Here is a 24,405-nt window from a genome sequence, read left to right on the forward strand (position 1 = left end):
CATTTAATCCTCACAGCACTATGGGGTAAGTATCATCCTTCTTTTAGGGATGAGAAGACAAAAGATAAGCTTTGTAAAGTTTCCGGGGCTACACACAGTCACTAAGTACCAGAGCTGTGATTTGAACCAAGGCTGACTCCAAAGGCCACAGTGTTAACCACTTTCCTACACTGCCTCCAACTGGATTTTAATCCTGCTCATCTACTGACTGGGTATATACACAGGGAAATTTATTTCTCTGAGGATCATATTTCTTATCTGTAACATAAGGGTTGGATTAAATGATCTATAAAGTCCCTTCTGGCTAAAAAATCCTCTGACTTTAGTTGGGTCCCAAGCATTATCTGAATGAAGCAGTTCTAATGTGCTAGAAAATCTTTATGAGTGGAGCTTTACATGTATTTATTGGTGTCTTCCACATTGGTAGATGTACAATTATGTTTTTGTAATGCAAAGAATAAGACCAGAGTTAAAAAATCTTAGCCATGTTTTTGCCAGTTTTTGACCCTGATAAGTCTCTGGTTCTTTGTGAGCTTATGTTTTCATACGTAAAATGGATACAGAAGAGTGCTGTGAGGGTTAAGTGAGATAGCTTCAAACACCCTGACACATAGTTGTCATTAAATAAATATTGACTCTTCCCCGCCATCTCCCATCTTTTGAGGATAAAAGAAGATTGGTGAATGTAAACATATTTTATAGGTTAGCCAAAGATAAAGAATCTTCACTTATAATCTACTAAGAAAGATCAAGTTATATACACAAATAGTTATTGTATGACCGACAATTGACATAGAATCATTTAACAACAAAACGATGGGAACACAGAGAAAAGAAATTTTGCTTGCAATAGGACAGATGAAGCAAGATTTTATGAAGAAGGTAATGCTAAGTTTGGGCCTTGAAGGATGGTGAGGATTTTGGTAGGGGGGGGAAGAGGGAAGAATGTTCCACTGGAGGATGCAAAGGTATCGGAAAAGATTAGTGAATACATATTAGATACGTGGGATGGGTGAAGGCTAATGATAAAAGGTAAAAACGCTGAGTTCAGGGCAAGCTATGGGTAACTGGTCATCTTAAAGATGTTAGGCCTTGGGGCTTCCCTGGTGGCGCAGTGGTTGAGAGTCCGCCTGCTGATGCAGGGGACACGGGTTCGTGCTCCGGTCCGGGAAGATCCCACATGCCGCGGAGCGGCTAGGCCTGTGAGCCATGGCCGCTGAGCCTGCGCGTCTGGAGCCTGTGCTCCGCAACGGGAGAGGCCACAACAGTGAGAGGCCCGGTACCGCAAAGGAAAAAAAAAAAAAAAAAAAAAAGATGTTAGGCCTTCCACAAGGAGCCATGATTTTTCTGTATAACTAGGATCGGGTGGAGGATGGGGTAGGCATTTGATTACTTTGTTACGGAAATAATACGCATTTATTACAAAAAGAAGAAAAATGCACCTAATCCCACTCCAGACCCAGCCAAGCACCTACTCACTGAACCCCAACCCCAGGGAAGTCCCCTCCTGGCTTGGGAGTACCCTTCTCCATCCTAGTGAACAGTGAGCTGCGACTCGCTCCTCAGGCTGGGCCAGAGGTAGGAGGGGGCTCTGAGGGGTCACGGGGCCCAGTTTCTGGGCCTCCACCTTAAGAGGACTCACATGGGGACGGGTCCATAGGCACACGGTCCTGTCTACAAGCTCACTGCTCCAACGGGGTGGCTACTGGGCACTGGCACCCCGCTGTGATGGCAGCGGGCTTCTGGGAGTAGGGTACGGGTGCTATCTAGGGCTATGAGGTCTTCCCACCCCTCCTTCCTGTATCCTCCCTGGCTCCTGCCCCTTCCTGATGTCTGTGACGCTGGGCAACCACCTACCCATCTCTGAGCCTCAGCTTCCCCATCTGAAGTCACAGGGTAGACTGGGGGTAGGGGACTCGTGGCTTTCCTCTCCCAGGAGTGGTGCCAGGACCACCCCCTACCCCAGGCCCACCATATGACCATGGTGTGGTCATATCTGGATCTGCCTAGATTTCCTGACTTGCCTGGGCCTGGGTCCCCTGAGATCACTCCCTTCTGCTCCATGTCCTCTCACAATGCCTTCTCTACAGAAAAACAAAGCAAACAAGCAAACCAACCATCCTCCCTTCCAGGACTTGGATACTGCTGAGTTGCTGCCCGGTTGCTCCACATCCGGCTCCGCCCAGTACAGCTAGGCTGCGTCATTTTAAAGGCTGGTAAAACACCAGGGTTTGGTCATCAGAAGTGATGAGTCTGCAGACTGCTGACTCACCTCATCAGGTGACTCTGGTGAAGGAAGTTTTTGAAATGTGAACTCAAAGGCTGCAGTTGAGTCAGGAAGCAAAAGCAAAAATCAGCATAATTACATTAAATTATATTAAAAGGCTCAGAAAGTGGGCAGAGGATACTGCCTTCCAGCCTCAATTGCTGATTTGTTGTTGGAGGCAGGTTTTTGAAATAGTGCTCCAGCTATTTCCCTGTAAATTTTGGTTAAAATACAAATAGGCGGCAGCTCAAGAAATACCCTAAATTGCTAATATTTTATCTATAACGTACCGGATACACACACACACACCCATAAAGAGAGAGAGAATGAACATATATAGCTGTTTAAATCACTTGGGGGATTCTTTGCTGAATAAAGTTCTCAGGACAAATTATCTAATACTAAAAAGTAAAAAGGGACACAATTGTCATTTGATTAATTAGGCAAATCAATATAATGTTAAACAGCTGAATTCAGAGACGACCTGCGTGAGCTCAAACTCATCAACTTATGTAATATGATCTTGAGAAAGTTACTTAAATTATTTGAGCCCCAATTTCATCTGTAAAATGATAATATTAACTTCATGGATCTATTAGGATTAAATGTGATAATGTCTGAAAGCACACAGAGGCACAGAAAAATTTTATTATGGATCTGTTTAGTTTTTGTTGTTATTTAATAAAATTTAATTGTTTTAAAATAAGGTCTGCAGCTCCAACCATGAAATTAAACAGACTTGAGTTCAAATCTCATCTCTGTCAGTAGTTGCATCATGCTGAGAAAATTGCTTTTCTACTCTGTTTCCTTATTTATAAAATGGGAATACTAATAATGCCTTCACAGGGCTTTTGTGAAGACTAAATGAAATAATGATGCCTAGAGTCTAATATGGTGACTAGACATGTACTTTCTTTGCTCAAATTCCCAGAGAAGCACATACAACGAAGGGAATAGATGTGCAAGAGATTTATTGGTGATACTCCCTGTGAAGGATAAAGGAGAGGGAGCTAGAGTAGGAGGGAAGTACCTTCAGGCCTCAGTGGTGGTCTGACAACCTGTGCAGGAGAGTCGGAGGGAAGGAAGAAGAGGAGGGGGAAAAGAATCTCAAACCTCTCAAAGAAAGCTTCAACTGGGTCATGGGGAATCTGAGAGCCAAAGTCATCTGTTAGAGGAATCCCATATCACCACAGTACCCAGTATATGTTGGTTATTTGCAAAAATAATTAACAGTTGTCACATACTGTAATTTACAATTGTGTTTAAATTTCAACTCTTGAATTTTACGGCCTATCCCCACCTCCCCTAAGAAAAGTACAGTCCCTGCTGCCAAACACTGACATTAACATTTGAGGCACATGTTCTTAGACTAACAACTTCTTATATTTTACAATACAGCTTTGTTAGCCAGAGAACAGTTGAGGAATCAAAAGATCTGCTCCAAATTACAGTTGAAAAATGTAAACATTACCTAAGCAACTGATTTTTTGACATTAGATGATTTACACACAAACTGTCTAAATTTCTAAATTCAGATAGCCAATAAATGTAACAACCTTAAACAGCTGAGTAATGTTAATATCCATAGTGTGAATATTAACCTAAACTTGAATGTTCATTTCCTTTCTTACTAAAGGGAAGCAAAATATATGACCCCAAAATATGCCACTTTGGCGTGTGGAGTGTTTTGAGCCAAAGGCAATCAAGATCCAGCAGACTCAAGAGCAACTTTTACCTCTCCCTTAACTACCTAAAAATTTAAATACCGGGCCTGTACCAGGAAGGGAGCTATTACCAGAGAGAACTTTTACCTGAATGACTTATATGAATGGCAGGGCAAATGACTAAGTACCAAACTTCTGCTCTTCTTAGTGTCCTATGAATTACCCTCCTCCCCTTTGAAGCTCCAGGCCCTTATCCCATTCCTCGGCTCAGGATGGCCCATAAACCTCAACTGCCCACCTCGCCCTTGGGTCTCAGTCTTATGGAGCTCCCATATGTATGTAGTTAAATTTGTTTCTTCTGCTAATGTGCCTTATGTTAATTTAATTAATAGATCTGCCAAAAGAACCTAGAAAGGTAAAGGAAAATTTTTACTCCCCTATATTACCAAAGATATCTCTATGGTCAAACAGATCAAGGTATTATATTTTTGTCTGTCTCTACCCATCTACCCCCTCCCTCTTTTGTTGTTTTTAATGAGGAATTGTAGCCATCAATCAGTTCAGTACTCTGCAAATGGCAGGTCATGACCCATCAATTGGTGAATACTAGTCCGCACTTTTGTTTCAGTTAGGTATGGCTTTAGGATTTGGGTATTAAATGTGTTTGTTACTGTGAATCAAAGGATTTAAATTTTAAAGCAAGGGATTTAGACTAACTTCCTTATCTTACAGGAGGAAATGAGGACTAAGGAGGTGATTTAATTTGCCCAGATAACTCAGGAAACATGTGACTTGAACCAGAAGCTAGGTCTTAAGAATCGAAATTTAGGGTCATTTGTATCATGCTTCCAGGAAAAGGCTTCTTGTTTACAGTACTTAGGGCACATAATTACTCTGTTTTCCAGTGAGTTAATATGATAGTCCTGTTCTGTCACTTTCATTATTTCTTTGCTAAGATTTATTGAGAAGAGCTTTTCCCTGACTGTGACCATTGAGTGTCAGGAAGGATGTATAGCTGCAGTTATTTTTTAGCCGTCAGCAGCTGTACCACATCACTGGAATTTACTGTTTATTTTCCCTATGCAAAACAGCTAATTTAACAGTTTAAATCTGGAGTTTACCTAATTTAAACTGAGCAGTGATGGGAGTTCTTTCTGAGGGGCATTATACTGGTAAAATCTTAATTTTTACTAATACCAGTGAATATTTTTCTGTACTTCATTGTTATGACATTGTTTATCCATTTTCCTTGCTTTTTAGAGTTTAGCTCACCAAATATTTTCATTTTCAAAATATAAGTTTTGTCTATAATCATGTGATAATTTATTCCTTTATGATTTTTTAAAAAATATATCATTCTTTATTTTTCTAGCAAATATTCATACTGAAGGGGAGCAGAATAGGCTGACCCCAAATCTGCCATTGTGGCATGTGGATTGTTTTGAGCTGAAGGTAATCAAGATTGAACAGACTCAAGAAAAACTTTTATCTCTCCCTTAACTACCTAAAAGTATTTAGATAGGGGGCCTATTCCAGGAAGGGAGCTACTACCAGAGATCACTTTTATCTAAATGACTTATCTGTATGGCAAGGCAAATGCTCTCCTTATCATCCTATGAATTACCCTCCTCCCCTTTGAAGCTCCAGGCCCCTATCCCATTCCTTAACTCGGGATGGCATATAAACTTCAACTGCCTGACTTGCCCTTGGGTCTCATTTTTATAGAGTTCCTGTACAACGTACAAAATTAAATTTGTTTTTCTGTTGTTACTCTGTCTTCAATTTAATTATTAGACCAGCCAAAGAATCTAAAGGGAAGAAGGGAAAATTTTTCCACCTCTATAGTATCTGCCCTCAGAAGTGCCCTATGAGCAATTTAGCTTCTCTGTGGTCAGTTCAGTCCTCTGCTATTTAGAGATTTGACTGGGAAAGAGTTCGGGAGTGGGGCTGTTCGTAAGTAGAGTACTCCTTCTGGGCTCTGTTTCTCTGTTGCCTTATGTACCCTTTTATCATTGAGGCTCTCTGCATTCATTCTTTTGATTAACTTTACCTGGTCATGATCTTTCTGTGGCTTTCTCATTTATCTGACTCAGCAGTTCTGAAACGTTTGGTTTCAGTAGTCCTTTACACTCTTAAAAATCACTGATGACCTGGGTGGGACTTCCCTGGTAGTACAGTGGTTAGGACTGTGCACTCCCAATGCAGGGGACCAGGTTCAGTCCCTGGTCAGGGAACTACACCCTGCATGCCGCAACTAAAGAGTCCACATTGCCACAACGAAGATCCCGAGTGCCACAAGTAAGACCCAGTGCAGCCAAATAAATAAATAATAAAAAGAAGAATTACTGATGACCTTGAAGAGTTTCTATGTAATTATATCTATTAATATTTATTATATTATAAATTAATATTGAGTATTTTAAGAAATAATTCAATAATAAAGCAATTACATGTTAACATAAATAGCATTAAAAATAACTATTTTTCAAAACAAAAATTATAGTGGAAGTGTGGCAGTCTGTTCAGTATCTGGCTTAATAGAATAGTACTGAATTCTCAGATCAGCTTCTGCATTCATTTCTTCTGATTTGTGGTTTTGGTTGAAGTAAGTGAACAAAATCTAACCTAATACAGACCTATAGGTGGAAAAGAAAGGAGTATTTAGGGCTTCCCTGGTGGCACAGTGGTCAAAAATCTGCCTGCCAATGCAGGGGACACGGGTTCGAGCCCTGGTCTGGGAAGATCCCACATGCTGCAGAGCAACTAAGCCCATGTACCACAACTACTGAGCCTGTGCTCTAGAGCCCACAAGCCACAACTACTGAGCCTGCGTGCCACAACTACTGAAGCCCACACGCATAGAGCCCATGCTCTGCAACAAGAGAAGCCACCACAATGAAAAGCCCGCGGACCTCAACGAAGAGTAGCCCCTGCTCACCGCAACTAGAGAAAGCCCGCACACAGCAATGAAGACCCAACACAGCCAAAAATAAATAAATAAAAAATAAATTAAAAAAAAAAGGAAGCAGTATTTAATGGCCTTCTGAGATAATTGTGAATATTTTTCTTTGCTCTTATACCAAAACTTAACAAGTGGTAGTTTCTTAAGTTTAACTGCAATGTGGAATCCGCAATCATATCAATGAACTTTTGTATTTTTCCTTTAGGGTCCCTTGGTCTATCTTTCACTTTTTTTTTTTTTAACATCTTTATTGGAGTATAATTGCTTTACAATGGTGTGTCAGTTTCTGCTTTATAACAAAGTGAATCAGTTATACATATACATATATCTCCATATATCTTCCCTCTTGCGTCTCCCTCCCTCCCACCCTCCCTATCCCACCCCGCTAGGTAGTCATAAAGCACCGAGCTGATTGATCTCCCTGTGCTATGAGGCTGCTTCCCACTAGCTATCTATTTTACATTTCGTAGTGTCCATGCCACTATATATGTCCATGCCACTCTCTCACTTTGTCCCAGCTTACCCTTCCCCCTCCCTGTGTCCTCAATTCCATTCTGTAGTAGGTCTGTGTCTTTATTCCCCTCTTGCCCCTAGGTTCTTCATGACCATTTTTTTTCTTTTCTTTTTTTTTTTAGATTCCGTATATATGTGTTAGCATACGGTATTTGTTTTTATCTTTCTGACTTACTTCACTCTGTGTGACAGACTCTAGGTCCATCCACCTCAATACAAATAACTCAATTTTGTTCCTTTTCATGGCTTAGTAATATTCCATTGTATATATGTGCCACATCTTCTTTATCCATTCATCTGTCGATGGACACTTAGGTTGCTTCCATGTCCTGGCTATTGTAAATAGAGCTTCAATGAACATTTTGGTACATGACTCTTTTTGAATTATGGTTTTCTCAGGGTATATGCCCAGTAGTGAGATTGCTGGGTCATATGGTAGTTCTATTTTTCCTTTTTTAAAGGAACCTCCAAAATGTTCTCCATAGTGGCTGTATCAATTTACATTCCCACCAACGGGGCAAGAGGATTCCCTTTTCTCCACACCCTCTCCAGCATTTATTATTTGTAGGTATTTTGATGATGGCCATTCTGACTGCTGTGAGATGATATCTTATTGTAGTTTTGATTTCCATTTCTAGTGATTAATGATGTTGAGCATTCTTTCATGTGTTTGTTGGCAATCTGCATATCTTCTTTGGAGAAATGTCTATTTAGGTCTTCTGCCCATTTTTGGATTGGGTTGTTTGTTTTCTTTTGATATTGAACTGCATGAGCTGCTTGTAAATTTTGGAGATTAATCCTTTGTCAGTTGCTTCATTTGCAAATATTTTCTCCCATTCTGAGGGTTGTCTTTTGGTCTTGTTTATGGTTTCCTTTGCTGTGCAAAAAATTTGAAGTTTCATTAGGTCCCATGTGTTTATTTTTGTTTTTATTTCCATTTCTCTAGGAGGTGGGTCAAAAAGGATCTTGCTGTGATTTATGCCATAGAGTGTTCTGCCTATGTTTTCCTCTAAGAGTTTAATAGTGTCTGGCCTTACATTTAGGTCTTGAATCCATTTTATGGTTATGTTTGTTTATGGTGTTAGAGAATGTCCTAATTTCATTCTTTTACATGTAGCTGTCCAGTTTTCCCAGCACCACTTATTGAAGAGGCTGTCTTTTCTCCATTGTATATTCTTGCCTCCTTTATCAAAGATAAGGTGACCATATGTGTGTGGGTTTATCTCTAGGCTTTCTATCCTGTTCCATTGATCTATATTTCTGTTTTTGTGCCAGTACATTAGTGTCTTGATTACTGTAGCTTAGTAGTAATGTCTGAAGTCAGGGAGTCTGATTCCTCCAGCTCCTTTTTTTTCCCTCAAGACTGCTTTGGCTATTTGGGGTCTTTTGTGTTTCCTACAAATTGGGAAATTATCTCTTCTACTTCTGTGAAAAATGCCAGTGGTAGTTTGATAGAGATTGCATTGAATCTGTAGATTGCTTTGGGTAGTAGAGTCATTTTCACAATGTTGATTCTTCCAATCCAAGAACATGGTATATCTCTCCATCTATTTGTATCATCTTTAATTTCTTTCATCAGTGTCTTATAACTTTCTGCATACAGGTCTTTTGTCTCCTTAGGTAGGTTTGTTCCTAGGTATTTTATTCTTTTTGTTGCAGTGGTAAATGGGAGACTTTTCTTAATTTCACTTTCAGATTTTTCATCGTTAGTGTATAGGAATGCAAGAGATTTCTGTGCATTAATTTTGTATCCTGCTACTTTACCAAATTCATTGATTAGCTCTAGTAGTTTTCTGGTAGCTTCTTTAGGATTCTCTATGTATAGTATCATGTCATCTGCAAACAGTGACAGCTTTACTTCTTTTCTGATTTGGATTCCTTTTATTTCTTTTTCTTCTCTGATTGCTGTGGCTAAAACTTCTAAAACTATGTTGAATAATAGTGGTGAGAGTGGACAACCTTGTCTTGTTCCCGATCTTAGAGGAAATGGTTTCAGTTTTTTACCATTGAGAATGATGTTGGCTATGTGTTTGTCATATATGGCCTTTGTCATGTTTAGGTAAGATCCCTCTATGCCTACTTTCTGGGGGGGGGTTTATCATAAACAGGTGTTGAATTTTCTCAGAAGCTTTCTCTGCACCTATTGAGATGATCATACGGTTTTTCTCCTTCAATTTGTTAATATGGTGTATCACATTGATTGATTTGCATATATTGAAGAATCCTTGCATTCCTGGGATAAACCCCACTTGATCATGGTGTATGATCCTTTTAATGTGCTGTTGGATTCTGTTTGCTAGTGTTTTGTTGAGGATTTTTACGTCTATGTTCATCAGTGATATTGGCCTATAGTTTTCTTTCTTTGTGACATCTTTGTCTGGTTTTGGTATCAGGGTGATGGTGGCCTCGTAGAATGAGTTTGGGAGTGTTCCCCTCTCTGCTATATTTTGGAAGAGTTTGAGAAGGATGGGTGTTAGCTCTTCTCTAAATGTTTGATAGAATTCACCTGTGAAGCCATCTGGTCCTGGGCTTTTGTTTGTTGGAAGATTTTTAATAACAGTGTCAATTTCAGTGCTTGTGATTGGTCTGTTCATATTTTCTATTTCTTCCTGGTTCAGTGTTGGGAGGTTGTGCATTTCTAAGAATTTGTCCATTTCTTCCAGGTTGTCCATTTTATTGGCATGTAGTTGCTTGTAGTAATCTCTCTTGATTCTTTGTATTTCTGCAGTGTCCGTTGTTACTTCTTTTTCATTTCTAATTCTACTGATTTGATTCTTCTCCCTTTTTTTCTTTATGAGTCTGGCTAATGTTTTACCACTTTTGTTTATCTTCTCAAAGAACCAGCTTTTAGTTTTATTGATCTTTGCTATTGTTTCCTTCATTTCTTTTTCATTTATTTCTGAAATAATTTTTATGATTTCTTTCCTTCTGCTAACTTTGGTTTTTTTTTGTTGTTGTTGTTATTCTTTCTCTAATTGGTTTAGGTGTAAGGTTAGGTTGTTTATTTGAGACATTTTTTGTTTCTGAAGGTAGGATTGTATTGCTATAAACTTCCCTCTTATAACTGCTTTTGCTGCATCCCATAGGTTTTGGGTCATTGTGTTTTCATTGTCATTTGTCTCTAGGTATTTCTTGATTTCCTCTTTGATTTCTTCAATGATCTCTTGGTTATTAAGTAGTGTATTGTTTAGCCTCCATGTGATTGTATTTTTTACAGATTTTTTCGTGTAATTGATATCGAGTCTCATAGCATTGTGATCAGAAAAGATATTTGATACGGTTTCAATTTTCTTAAATTTACGAAGGCTTGATTTGTGACAGAAGATATGATCCATCCTGGAGAATGTTCCATGAGCACTTGAGAAAAATGTGTATTCTGTTGTTTTTGGATGGAATGTCCTATAAATATCAATTAAGTCCATCTTGTTTAATGTATCATTTAAAGCTTGTGTTTCCTTATTTATATTCATTTTGGATGATCTGTCCATTGGTGAAAGTGGGGTGTTAAAGTCCCCTACTAAGATTGTGTTACTGTTGTTTCTGCCTTTTATGGCTGTTAGTTAGTATTTGCCTTATGTATTGAGGTGCTCCTATGTTGGGTTCAAAAATATATACAATTGTTCCATCTTCTTCTGGGATTGATCCCTTGATCATTATGTAGTGTCCTTCTTTGTCTCTTGTAATACTCTTTGTTTTAAAGTCTATTTTGTCTGATGTGAGAATTGCTACTCCAGCTTTCTTTTGGTTTCCATTTGCATGGAATATCTTTTTCCATCCCCTCACTTTCAGTCTGTATGTGTCCCTAGGTCTGAAGTGGGTCTCTTGTAAACAGCATATATACGGGGCTTGTTTTTGTATCTGTTCAGCCAGTTTATGTCTTTTGGTTGGAGCATTTAAACCATTTACATTTAAGGTAATTATAGATATGTATGTTTCTGTTACCATTTTCTTAATTGTTTTGGGTTTATTATTGTAGGTCTTTTCCTTCTCCTGTGTTTCCTGCCTAGAGAAGTTCCTTTAGCATTTGTTGTAAAGATGATTTGGTGGTGCTGAATTCTCTTAGCTTTTGCTTGTCTCTGAAGCTTTTAATTTCTCTGTCGAATCTGAATGAGATCCTTGCTGGGTAGAGTAATCTTGGTTGTAGGTTTTTCTCCTTCATCACTTTAAATATGTCCTGCCACTTCCTTCTGACTTGCAGTTTCTGCTGAAAGATCAGCTGTTAACTTTATGGGGATTCCCTTGTGTGTTATTTGTTGTTTTTCCCTTGCTGCTGTTAATATTTTTTCTTTGTAGTTAATTTTTGGTAGTTTGATTAATATGTGTCTTGTTGTGTTTCTCCTTGGATTTATCCTGTATGGGACTCTGAGCTTCCTGAACTTGATTAACTATTTCCTTTCCCATATTAAGGAAGTTTTCAACTATAATCTCTTCAAATATTTTCTCAGTCCCTTTCTCTCTCTTCGTCTTCTTCTGGGACCCCTATAATTCGAATGTTGGTGCATTTAATGTTGTCCCAGAGGTCTCTGATACTGTCCTCAATTCTTTTCATCCTTTTTTCTTTATTCTGCTCTGTGGCAGTTATTTCCACTATTTTATCTTCCAGGTCACTTATCCGTTCTTCTTCCTTAGTTTTTCTGCTATTGATTTCTTCTAGAGAATTTTAAATTTCATTTATTGTGTTGTTCATCACTGTTTGCTCTTTAGTTCTTCTAGGTCCTTGTTAAACGTTTCTTGTATTTTCTCCATTCTCTTTCCAAGATTTTGGATCATCTTTACTATCATTTTTGCGAGTTGTTTTTCAGATAGACTGCCTATTTCCTCTTCATTTGTTAGTTCTGGTGGGTTTTTACCTTGCTCCTTCATCTGCTGTGTGTTTCTCTGTCTTCTTTTTTTGCTTGGCTTACTGTGTTTGGGTTCTCCTTTTCGCAGCCTGCAGGTTCGTAGTTCCCGTTGTTTTTGGTGTCTGCTCCCAGTGGCTAAGGTTGGTTCCGTGGGTTGTGTACGCTTCCTGGTGGACCAGACTAGTGCCTGTGTTCTGGTGGATGAGGCTGCATCTTGTCTTTCTGGTGGGCAGGTGCACGTCTGGTGGTGTGTCTGTGACCTTATTATGATTTTAGGCAGCCTCCCTGCTAATGGGTGGGGTTGTGTTCCTGTGTTGCTAGTTGTTTGGCATAGGATATCCAACACTGTAGCTTGCTGGTCATTCAGTGGAGCTGGATCTTGGCATTGAGATTTAGATCTCTGGGAGATTTTCACCATTTGATATTATGTAGAGCTGGGAGGTCTCTGGTGGACCAATGTCCTGAACTTGGCTCTCCTACCTCAGAGGCACAGCCCTGACGCCTGGCTGGAGCACCAAGAGCTTGTCATCCACACGGCTTAGAGTAAAAGGGAGAAAAAAAGAAGGAAAGAAAGAAAAATAAAATAAAGTTATTAAAATAAAAAATTATTATTAAAAAAATTTTTAAAGTAATAAAAAAAAAAGGAAAGAGAAGAGAGCAACCATACCTAAAAACAAATCCACCAATGATAACAAGTGCTAAAAACTCTACTAAAAAGAAAAAAAACACCGGACAGACAGAACCCTAGGACAAATGGTAAAAGCAAAGCTATACAGACAAAATAACACACAGAAGCATACACATACAGACTCAGAAAGAGAGAAAGGAAAAAAAAAAAAAAATATATATATATATATATATATCGTTGCTCCCAAAGTCCACCTCTTCAGTTTGGGATGATTTGTTGTTTATTCATGTATTCCAGAGGTGCAGCGTACATCACGTTGATTTTGGAGATTTAATCCGCTGCTCCTGAGGCTGCTGGGAGAGATTTCCCTTTCTCTTCTTTGTTCGCACAGCTCCCGGGGTTCAGCTTTGGATTTGGCCCCGCCTCTGCGTGTAGGTCGTCTGAGGGCGTCTGTTCTTCGCCCAGACAGGATGGGGTTAAAGGAGCAGCTGATTAGGGGGCTCTGGCTCACTCAGGCGGGGCGGAAGGGAGGGGTACGGAATGCGGGGCCAGCCTGCGGTGGCAGAGGCCGGCGTGACGTTGCAACAGCCTGAGGCATGCCGTGTGTTCTGGGGAAGTTGTCCCTGGATCATGGGACCCTGGCAGTGGCGGGCTGCACAGGCTCCCCGGAGGAGAGGTGTGGATAGTGACCTGTGGTTGCACACAGGCTTCTTGGTGGCTGCAGCAGCAGCCTTAGCATCTCATGCCCGTCTCTGGTGTCCGCGCTGATAGCTGCGGCTTGCGCCCTTCTCTGGAGCACCTTTAAGCAGCGCTCTTAATCCCCTATCCTGGCGCACCAGGAAACAAAGAGGGAAGAAAAAGTCTCTTGCCTCTTCTGCAGGTCCAGACTTTTCCCCGGCCTCCCTCCCGGCTAGCTGTGGTGCACTAACCCCCTGCAGGCTGTGTTCAGGCTACCAACCCCAGTCCTCTCCCGGCGCTCCGACCGAAGCCCCAGCCTCAACTCCCAGCCCCGCCCGCCCCGGCGGGTGAGCAGACAAACCTCTCGGGCTGGTGAGTGCCGGTCGGCCCTGATCCTCTGTGTGGGAATCTCTCCGCTTTGCCCTCCACACCCCTGTTGCTGCGCTCTCCTCTGTGGCTCCGAAGCTCCCCACTCCTCCACCCGCAGTCTCCGCCCACGAAGCGGCTTCCTAGTGTGTGGAAACCTTCCCTCCTTCACAGCTCCCTCCCACTGGTGCAGGTCCTGTCCCTATTCTTTTGTCTCTGTTTTTTCTTTTGCCCTACCCAGGTACGTGGGGAGTTTCTTTTGCTTGTTGGGACGTCTGAGGTCTTCTGCCAGCGTTCAATAGGTGTTTTGTAGGAGGTGTTCCACATGTAGATGTATTCCTGATGTATTTGTGGGGAGGAAGGTCATCTCCACGTCTTACTGTTCCACCATCTTGAAGCCTGCCCCGCATCGTGCACTTTGAATGAATCTTTTACAAACACATACTTTTGTTACATAATGCATTGGCCATATGAAAATATTGATTCACTGAGGTATGCTTGACTTCCAAATCTTAATATACTTCATTATACAATATCAAAAAATCCCATTTGTTAATATCACCAGTAATTTCCTCAGGAAAATCTTAAAATATTGCAAAATTGTCCATCTGCAAGTATATGAATTTTCCAAGATATTTGTTTTTGCTTTAAAACTCTAATTTTATCATTGGCAACAAATACTGTCTAATATTTTCCTTGAAATGACAGCTCAATTTGATTAATTTTGAGAAAATGTGTGGTGTATTCAAAGGTTGAGTTAATAAAATTACTAATTTTTAGTGCCTCATCAAGGACATTATTAAGTGAACCTACCACTATTTTTTATTTTAACTGTGTGATGGTGAAAAATGTGACTACAGGGGTAGGCAGGAGAATGGCCCCCAGAAACGCCTACATCATAATCCCTAGAACCTGTGACTATGTTATGTTATATAGCAAAGGGGACTTAAATTTGCTAGTCAGTTTACTTTAAAATATTCAGATTATCCTGGATTATCTGAATGGGTGCAGTGTAATTACAGTGTTTCTCCAAAGTGGAAGAAGGAGTCAGAAGAGTAATTCAGAGTGATGAGATATGAAAAGGACTCACATAGCTAGCTAGAAAATGGGGGAAGTGGGCCACCAGCCAAGGAATGAGAGCAGCCTCTAGAAGCTAAAAAAATGCAAGGAAACAACGGATTGTCTTCACAGCCTCCAGAAAGGAATGCAACTGCTGAGCCTTTGGTTTTAGCCTAGTGAGACCCTGAAATGGTCTTTAACCAGGAGAACTGTAAGATAATAAATTTTTGTCGCTTTATGACGATAAATTTGTGGCAACTTATTACAGTCGCAATAGAAAACTAGTAAAATTAACACAGTTTGGGGATTATAATTTGTGCTAGGGCATTGTTGCTTTTGCATTTAGTACAAATGTCGACCTATTGAAATGGCTTGTAATGTCTTATTACTATGAAAATAGTTTTTACCTTGTGAACCTTCTGTAAGAATGTTGGGTCTCCACCAGGGATCTGTGTACCATACTTTGGAATCTCTTATTTAATTTTTTCTTTTGTATTTCCTGTGTGTTAACTACTAGACTAGGTACTAGGATGCAAAAATAAAGGAAGCACAGTTTCTCTCTTAAGAAGATTATAGTCTAGTGGTTGAGAGAGGTAAGCAAATCAGTGATTGCGGGTAGCACAGAATGACAGTTGCTCTAACTGATATACTCGAGTGAGGGAAAGAGACCTAGTCCTAGTCTCAAATGCTTCAGTGTAGTGGGAGAGATCACAAAAATAATTAAAAAATGCAAAATGCAAATGAAATACCCCACTGAGAGGGGTGGGGGAGGGAGACCTTTACAATCCCACTAACAATGTGAGATGGTTTCAGTTTTTCCACATCCTCCCCAAAACATGTTAGTGTCTGTCTTTTGATTATAGCCATTCTAGTGAGTTGTGAAGTGGTATCTTACGTGGTCTCAATTTGTATTTATCTGATAATTAATGATGCTCAACATCATTTCATGTACTTATTGGCCATTTGTCTATCTCCTTTGGACATATGTCTATTCAAATATTTTGTAATTTTTTAAAACAATATTTATTTATTTATTATTTATTTATTTATCTGTGTGGGGTCTTTGTTGAGGCATGTGGGATTTTTCATTATGGTGCTTGTTGCAGCAGGCAGGCTCTTCCTTGCGGTGTGCGGGCTTCTCTCTAGTTGTAGAGTGCGGATTTTCTCTTGTCTAGTTGTGACGTGGGCTCCAGAGAGCGTGGGCTCTGTAGTTTGCGGCCTATGGACTCTCTAGTTGAGGCACATGAGCTCAGTAGTTGTGGTGCATGGGCTTTGTTGCCCCGCGGTATGTGGGATCTTAGTTCCCTGACCAGGTATCACGCTCACGTCCCCTGCATTGGAAGGCAGATTCTTTACCACTGGACCATCAGGGAAGTACCCCTTTGTCATTTTTAAATTGAATTACTTGTCATTTTATTGTTGAGCTGTAATAGTTCTGTATAGATTTTGGGATACTATCTCCTTATCAGATATTTGATTTGCAAATATTTTCTCCCACTCAGTAGGTTGTTTTTTCACTTTATTGATGTCATCCTTTGAAGCACAAATGTTCTTGATTTTACACCTGTGATTTCCTCTAAAAATTGTATGTATTTTATCACTTGTGTTTAGGTCTCAGATCGATTTTGAGTACATTTTTGTATGTCTTTAGATGAAGGAGTTCGACTTCATTCTTTTGCATGTTGATATTCAGTTGTCTCAGCAACTTTGCTTGAAAAGACAATCTTTCCCTATTAATTTTCTTGAATTCCTTACCAAAAATCAATTGAACATTGTATGGGTTTATTTTTGGACTCTCCATTCTATTCCATTGATTACATGTCTATCTTTATGCCTATCCTATCACACAGTCTTGATTACTGCAGCTCTGTAGTAAGTTTTGAAAAGTAGGAAATGTGAGTTCTCTAACTCCATTCTTCTTTTTCAAGATTTTTTTGACTATCTCTTGCATTTCCATATAAATTTTAAGATCATTTTGTTAATAGGCAGCTGAGTTTTTGATAGAGATTACATTGAATCTGTATATTAATTTGAGAAGTATTGCCATTTTAACAATATTAAATCTTTCAGTCCATAACCAATGGACTTTTCATATATTTAGATCTTTCAGTGGATAGGTCTTGCACTTCTTTTGTTAAATGTTTTCCTAAATATTTTATTCTATTTGATGCTATTGTAAATGGAATTTCTTTCCTAATTTCATTTTAAAATTGTTAATTGCTAGCATATTAAATATAATTTGTTTCAGTTTATTAATCTTATTTTCTGCAAACTTTGTTGAATGTATTTATTAGCTCCAATAGTTTGAGTTTTTGGTTTGTTTTAGAATTCCTTAGGACTTTCTACATACAAGATCATGTCATCTATAAGAAGAGACAGTTTTACTTCTTCTTTTCCAGTCTGGAATAGTTTTACTTCTTCCTTTCCAGTCTGGATGCCTTGTATTTACTTTTCTTGCCTAATTGTCCTGGCTAGAATTTCCAGTACAGTATTGAACAGAAGGGTTAAAAACGGACACACTTGTCTTGTTCCTGATCTTAAGGGCAAAGCTTTCTGTCTTTCACCATTAAGTATGAAGTTAGTTGTGGGTTTTTTGTAAATGTCTTTTATCAAGTTGATGAAATTCCCTTCTACTCCTGGTTTGTTGAGTTTTTTTAATCATGCAAGGGTGTTGGATTTTCACACATTCTTCTCTGCATCTATTTAGATCATCACATAGTTTTTGTCCTATATTCTATTAACGAGGTATATTACATTGGTTCATTTTCATGTGTTGATTCAATCTTACATTCCTGGGATAAATGCCACTTAATCGTGGTGTAAAATGCTTTTTATATGTTGCTGGATTCAATTTGTTAATAGTTTGTTGAGTATTTTAGCCTATATATTTATAAGGAATATTGGTGTATAGTTTTCTTTTCTTGTAATGTTTTTGTCTGGTTTTAGTATCAAGGTAATACTGGCCTTAGAGAATGAGTTGAGAAGTGTTCCCTCTGCTTCTGTTTTTGGGAGAGTTTGTGAAGGATTGGTGTTAATTTCTGGTAGAATTCACCAATGAAACCGTCTGATCTGGCTTTGTCTTTGTGAAAAAGTTTTTGATCATTAATTCAATCTGCTTTTTTGTTATAGGTCTTTTCATATTTTTTAGTCTCCAGTCATTTCAGTACTTTGTGTCTTTTTGGGAATTTGTCTATTTCATCTAGTTTATAAAATTTAATGATGTACAACTGTATATTGTATCCCCTTCTAATCTCTTTATTTCTGTAAGGTCAGTAATAGCGTTCCTCCTTTCAATCCTAATTTTTACAATTTCAATCTTACCTCTCTTTTCTGTGTGTGTGTGCGTGCGTGCAATGTTTTCTTCCTTCTGCTTGCTTTAGGTTTAGATTGCTCTTCTTTTTCTAGTTTCTTAAGGTTGATGGTTATGGTATTGATTTTAGATCTTTCTTTTTTAATATAGGCATTTAGTCTACAGTTTTATTTTCTTCTGGTGTGTTTGTTTGGCTTTGTTTTCAGGGTAATACTGTCATCATAGAATGAGTTAGGAAGGTTTTTTTCCTCTGTTTTCTAAAAGAGTTTGTGAAATGTTGGTATTATTATTATTTTTTTTATTTTATAGAATTCACCAGTGAAGACCTTGGGTCTTTGCTTTTCCTTGTGGGAAGATTTTGAATTACTAATTCAACTTCTTTACTTGTTTTAGATCTGTTCATTTTTTACAGTTTTTCTTGATTTGGTTTTGGTCATTTATGTCTTTCTAAAAATGTGTCCATTTCATCTGTGTGTCTACTTTTTGGCAAAAAGTTGTTCATTGTGTTGTCTTATAATCTTTTCGATTTCTGTATGACCAATAGTGATATATTTTTCATTCATTATTTTGGTAATTTATGCCCTTTTTCTTTTTCTCTTGATCGTCTAGCTAAGCGTTTGCAATTTTGTTAATATTTTCAAAAACCAACTTTTGTTTTTATTGTCTATTGCTTTTCTCTTTTCTGTATCATTTATTTCTGCTGTAATCCTTTACGTTGCCTTTCATCTCCTTGCTTTGCATGTGGTTTGCTCTTCTTTTTCTAGTGTCCTAAGATTGAATCTTGAGGTACTTATTTTACACCTTTCTTCTTTTTTGATATGTGTTTAAAGCTATAGATTTCCTTCTATAGCTTTTTATGTATGCCATAAAATGTGACAAATTGTGTTTCACTATCATTCAGTAAAAAATATTTTCTAATATCCCCTGTGATTCCTTTTGTGACTTGTTGTTATTTAAAAGTATGTTCTTTAACTTCCAAATATTGGGAATTTTCCAAAATTTTGTAATGCTATTGATTTCTGATTTAATTTTGTTGTACTTACAGAACGTGATCTTATTACTTCCTATGATCTCATTACTTTTAAATTTATTGAGACTTGTTTTATGACCTAGAATATGATCTATTTTTGAAAAAATTTTTTGGCATTTGAAAAAAAAAAGTATATTCTCCCATCATTGCGAGGGGTAGTCTGTATATGGGAGTTAGGTTGAATAGGTTGACAGCATTCAGATCTTCTGTACTCTTGCTGTTTTTCTGTTTAATTCCATCAATTATTGAGTGCAGAGGATTGAAATATCTAATTATAATTCTCAAATAGTCAATTTCTTTTTTGAATTCTGTCAATTTTTGCTCTGTTGACTTTGAGGCCCTGTTTTAGGTGCATATATATTTATAAATATTACAGCGTTTTGATGTATTGACCCTTTTATATCTGTTTTTCTCAAATACTATTTCTTTTTTTTAAAAATTAATTTATTTTGGCTGCACTGTATCTTAGTTGTGGCATGCTGGATCTTTAATTGCGTCATGCGAACTTCTTAGTTGTGGCACGCAAAATTCTTAGTTGCAGCATGCGGACTCTTAGTTGCGGCATGCATGCGGGATGTAGTTCCCCGACCAGGGATGGAGCTGGGGCCTCCTGCATTGGGAGCACAAAGTCTTACCCACTGGACCACCAGGGAAGTCCCCTCAAGTACTATTTCTTTCTTTCTTTTTTTTTTGTTAGTTTCTGCTTTATAACAAAGTGAATCAGTTATACATATACATATGTTCCCATATCACTTCCCGCTTGCGTCTCCCTCCCTCCCACCCTCCCTATCGCAGCCCTCTAGGTAGTCACAAAGCACCGAGCTGATCTCCCTGTGTTATGCAGCTGCTTCTGACTAGTTATCTATTTTACGTTTGGTAGTATATATATGTCCATGCAACTCTCTTTGTCCCAGCTTACACTTCCCCCTCCCCATATCCTCAGGTCCATTCTCCAGTAGGTCTGTGTCTTTATTCCTGTCTTACCCCTAGGTTCTTCATGACATTTTTTTTTCTTAGATTCCATATATATGTGTTAGTATACGGTATTTGTCTTTCTGACTTACTTCACGCTGTATGACAGACTCTAGGTCCATCCACCTCACTACAGATAACTCAATTTTGTTTCTTTTTATGGCTGAGTAATATTCCATTGTACATATGTGCCACATCTTCTTTATCCATTCATCCGATGATGAAGACTTAGGTTGTTTCCATCTCCTGGCTATTGTAAATAGAGCTGCAATGAACATTTCGGTACATGACTCTTTTTGAATTATGGTTTTCTCAGGGTATATGCCCTGTAGTGGGATTGCTGGGTCATATGGTAGTTCTATTTGTAGTTTTTTAAGGAGCCTCCATACTGTTCTCCATAGTGGCTGTACCAATTCACATTCCCACCAGCAGTGCAAGAGGGTTCCCTTTTCTCCACACCCTCTCCAGCATTTATTGTTTCTAGAGTTTTTGATGATGGCCATTCTGACCTGTGTGAGATGATATCTCATTGTAGCTTTGATTTGCATTTCTCTAATGATTAATGATGTTGAGCATTCCTTCATGTGTTTGTTGGCAGTCTGTATATCTTCTTTGGAAAATGTCTATTTAGGTCTTCTGCCCATTTTTGAATTGGATTGTTTGTTTTTTTTGTTATTGAGCTGCATGAGCTGCTTGTAAATTTTGGAGATTAATCCTTTGTCAGTTGCTTGATTTGCAAATATTTTCTCCCATTCTGAGGACTGTCTTTTTGTCTTGTTTATGGGTTCCTTTGCTGTGCAAAGCTTTGAAGTTTCATTGGGTCCCATTTGTTTATTTTTATTTCCATTTCTCTAGGAGGTGGGTCAAAAAAGGATCTTGCTGTGATTTATGTCATAGAGTGTTCTGCCTATGTTTTCCTCTAAGAGTTTGATAGTTTCTGGCCTTACATTTAGGTAAGGCCAGAATTTTTGAGCTTATTTTTGTGTATGGGGTTAGGGAGTGTTCTAATCTCATACTTTTACATGTACCTTTCCAGTTTTCCCAACACCACTTATTGAAGAGGCTGTCCTTTCTCCGCTGTACATTCCTGCCTCCTTTATCAAAGATAAGGTGACCATATGTGTGTGGGTTTATTTCTGGGCTTTCTATCCTGTTCCATTGATCTATATTTCTGTTTTTGTACCAGTAACCTACTGTCTTGATTACTGTAGCTTTGTAGTATAGTCTGAAGTCAGGGAGCCTGATTCCTCCAGCTCTGTTTTTCATTCTCGAAATTGCTTTGGCTATTTGGGGTCTTTTGTGTTTCCATACAAATTGGGAAATTATCTCTTCTACTTCTGTGAAAAATGCCAGTGGTAGTTTGATAGAGATTGCATTGAATCTGTAGATTGCTTTGGGTAGTAGAGTCATTTTCACAATGTTGATTCTTCCAATCCAAGAACATGGTATATCTCTCCATCTATTTGTATCATCTTTAATTTCTTTCATCAGTGTCTTATAACTTTCTGCATACAGGTCTTTTATCTCCTTAGGTACGTTTATTCCTAGATATGTTATTCTTTTTGTTGCAGTGGTAAATGGGAGTGTTTTCTTGATTTCACTTTCGAATTTTTCATCCTTAGTGTATAGGAATGCCAGAGATTTCTGTGCATTAATTTTGTATCCTGCTACTTTACCAAATTCATTGATTAGTTCTAGTAGTTTTCTGGTAGCATCTTTAGGATTCTCTATGTATAGTATCATGTCATCTGCAAACAGTGACAGCTTTACTTCTTCTTTTCCGATTTGGATTCCTTTTATTTCCTTTTCTTCTCTGATTGCTGTGGCTAAAACTTCCAAAAATATGTTGAATAATAGTGGTGAGAGTGGGCAACCTTGTCTTGTTCCTGATCTTAGTGGAAATGCTTTCAGTTTTTCACCATTGAGGACGATGTTGGCTGTGGGTTTGTCATATATGGCCTTTATTATGTTGAGGAAAGTTCCCTCTATGCCTACTTTCTGGAGGGTTTTTATCATAAATTGGTGTTGAACTTTGTCGAAAGCTTTCTCTGCATCTATTGAGATGACCATATGCTTTTTCTCCTTCAATTTGTTAGTATGGTGTATCACATTGATTGGTTTGCGTATATTGAAGAATCCCTGCATTCTTGGAATTAACCACACTTTATCATGGTGTATGATCCTCTTAATATGCTGTTGGATTCTGTTTGCTAATATTTTGTTGAGGATTTTTGCATCTATGTTCCTCAGTGATACTGGCCTGTAGTTTTCTTTCTTTGTGACATCCTTGTCTGGTTTTGGTATCAGGGTGATGGTGGCCTCGTAGAATGAGTTTGGGAGTGTTCCTCCCTCTGCTACATTTTGGAAGAGTTTGAGAAGGATAGGTGTTAGCTCTTCTCTAAATGTTTGATAGAATTCACCTGTGAAGCCATCTGGTCCTGGGCTTTTGTTTGTTGGAAGATATTTAATCACAATTTCAATTTCAGTGCTTGTGATTGGTCTGTTCATATTTTCTATTTCTTCCTGATTCAGTCTTAGCAGGTTGTGCCTTTCTAAGAATTTGTCCATTTCTTCCAGGTTGTCCATTTTATTGGCATAGAGTTGCTTGTAGTAATCTCTCATGATCTATTGTATTTCTGCAGTGTCAGTTGTTACTTTTCCTTTTTCATTTTTAATTCTATTGATTTGAGTCCTCTCCCTTTTTTTCTTGATGAGTCTGGCTAATGGTTTTTTCAATTTTGTTTATCCTTTCACAGAACCAGCTTTTAGTTTTATTGATCTTTGTTATCATTTCCTTCATTTGTTTTTCATTTATTTCTTATCTGATCTTTATGATTTCTTTCCTTCTGCTAACTTTGGGCTTTTTTTGTTCTTCTTTCTCTAATTGATTTAGGTGCAAAGTTAGGTTGTTCATTCAAGATGTTTCCTGTTTCTTAAGGTAAGCTTATATTGCTATAAACTTCCCTCTTAGAACTGCTTTTGCTGCATCCCATAGGTTTTGCGTTGTCGTGTCTCCATTGTCATTTGTTTCTAGGTATTTTTTGATTTCCTCTTTCATTTCCTCAGTGATCACTTCGTTATTAAGTAGTGTATTGTTTAGCCTCCATTTGTTTGTATTTTTTACAGATCGTTTCCTGTAATTGATATCTAGTCTCATAGCATTGTGGTCGGAAAAGTTACTTGATACAATTTCAATTTTCTTAAATTTACCCAGGCTTGATTTGTGACCCAGGATATGATGTATCTGGAGAATGTTCCATGAGCATTTGAGAAAAATGTGTATTCTGTTGTTTTTGGATAGAATGTCCTATAAATATCAATTAAGTCCATCTTGTTTAATGTATCGTTTAAAGTTTGTGTTTCCTTATTTATTTTCATTTTGGATCATCTGTCCATTGGTGAAAGTGGGGTGTTAAAGTCCCCTACTATGAATGTGTTACTCTCTATTTCCCCTTTTATGGCTGTCAGTATTTGCCTTCTGTATTGAGGTGCTCCTATGTTGGGTTCAAAAATATATACAATTGTTCCATCTTCTTCTTTGATCGATCCCTTGATCATTATGTAGTGTCCTTCTTTGTCTCTTGTAATAGTCTTTATTTTAAAGTCTATTTTGTCTGATATGAGAATTGCTACTCCAGCTTTCTTTTGGTTTCCATTTGCATGGAATATCTTTTTCCATCCCCTGACTTTCAGTCTGTATGTGTTCCTAGATCTGAAGTGGGTCTCTTGTGGACAACATATAAATGGGTCTTGTTTTTGTATCCATTCAGCCAGTCTTTGTCCTTTGGTTGGAGCATTTAATCCATTTACATTTAAGGTAATTATCGATATATATGTTCTCGTTGCCATTTTGTTAATTGTTTTGGATTTGTTTTTGTAGTTCTTTTTCTTCCCTTCCTCTAGTTTTCTGCATTTGTGTTCTCTGTTCCACAGGCTGCAGGATTGTAGTTCCTCTTGCGTCTGGTGTCTGCTCCCTGGTGGGTGAGGTTGGTCGAGGTGCTTGTGCAGGCTTCCTGGTGGGCGGGACTGGTACCTGCCCACTGGTGGATGGAGCTGGGTCTTTACCTCTGAAGGCCAGGGCCATGTCAAGGGGTGTGTTTAGAGGCAGCTGTGGGC

The 24,405-nt window shown here is 38.4% G+C and overlaps 1 protein-coding gene across 1 annotated transcript in view; it reads left to right on the forward strand.

Moving 5' to 3' along the window:
• The window catches only part of KIAA0825, a 405,751-nt gene that overhangs the window by 2,743 nt on the left and 378,603 nt on the right, over positions 1 to 24,405 (forward strand). The gene's annotated exons all lie outside the window — the stretch shown is intronic.

The sequence above is a fragment of the Leucopleurus acutus genome (genome assembly GCF_964270905.1).
Source record: "Leucopleurus acutus genome assembly, chromosome: 3".
NCBI lineage: Eukaryota > Metazoa > Chordata > Mammalia > Artiodactyla > Delphinidae > Leucopleurus > Leucopleurus acutus.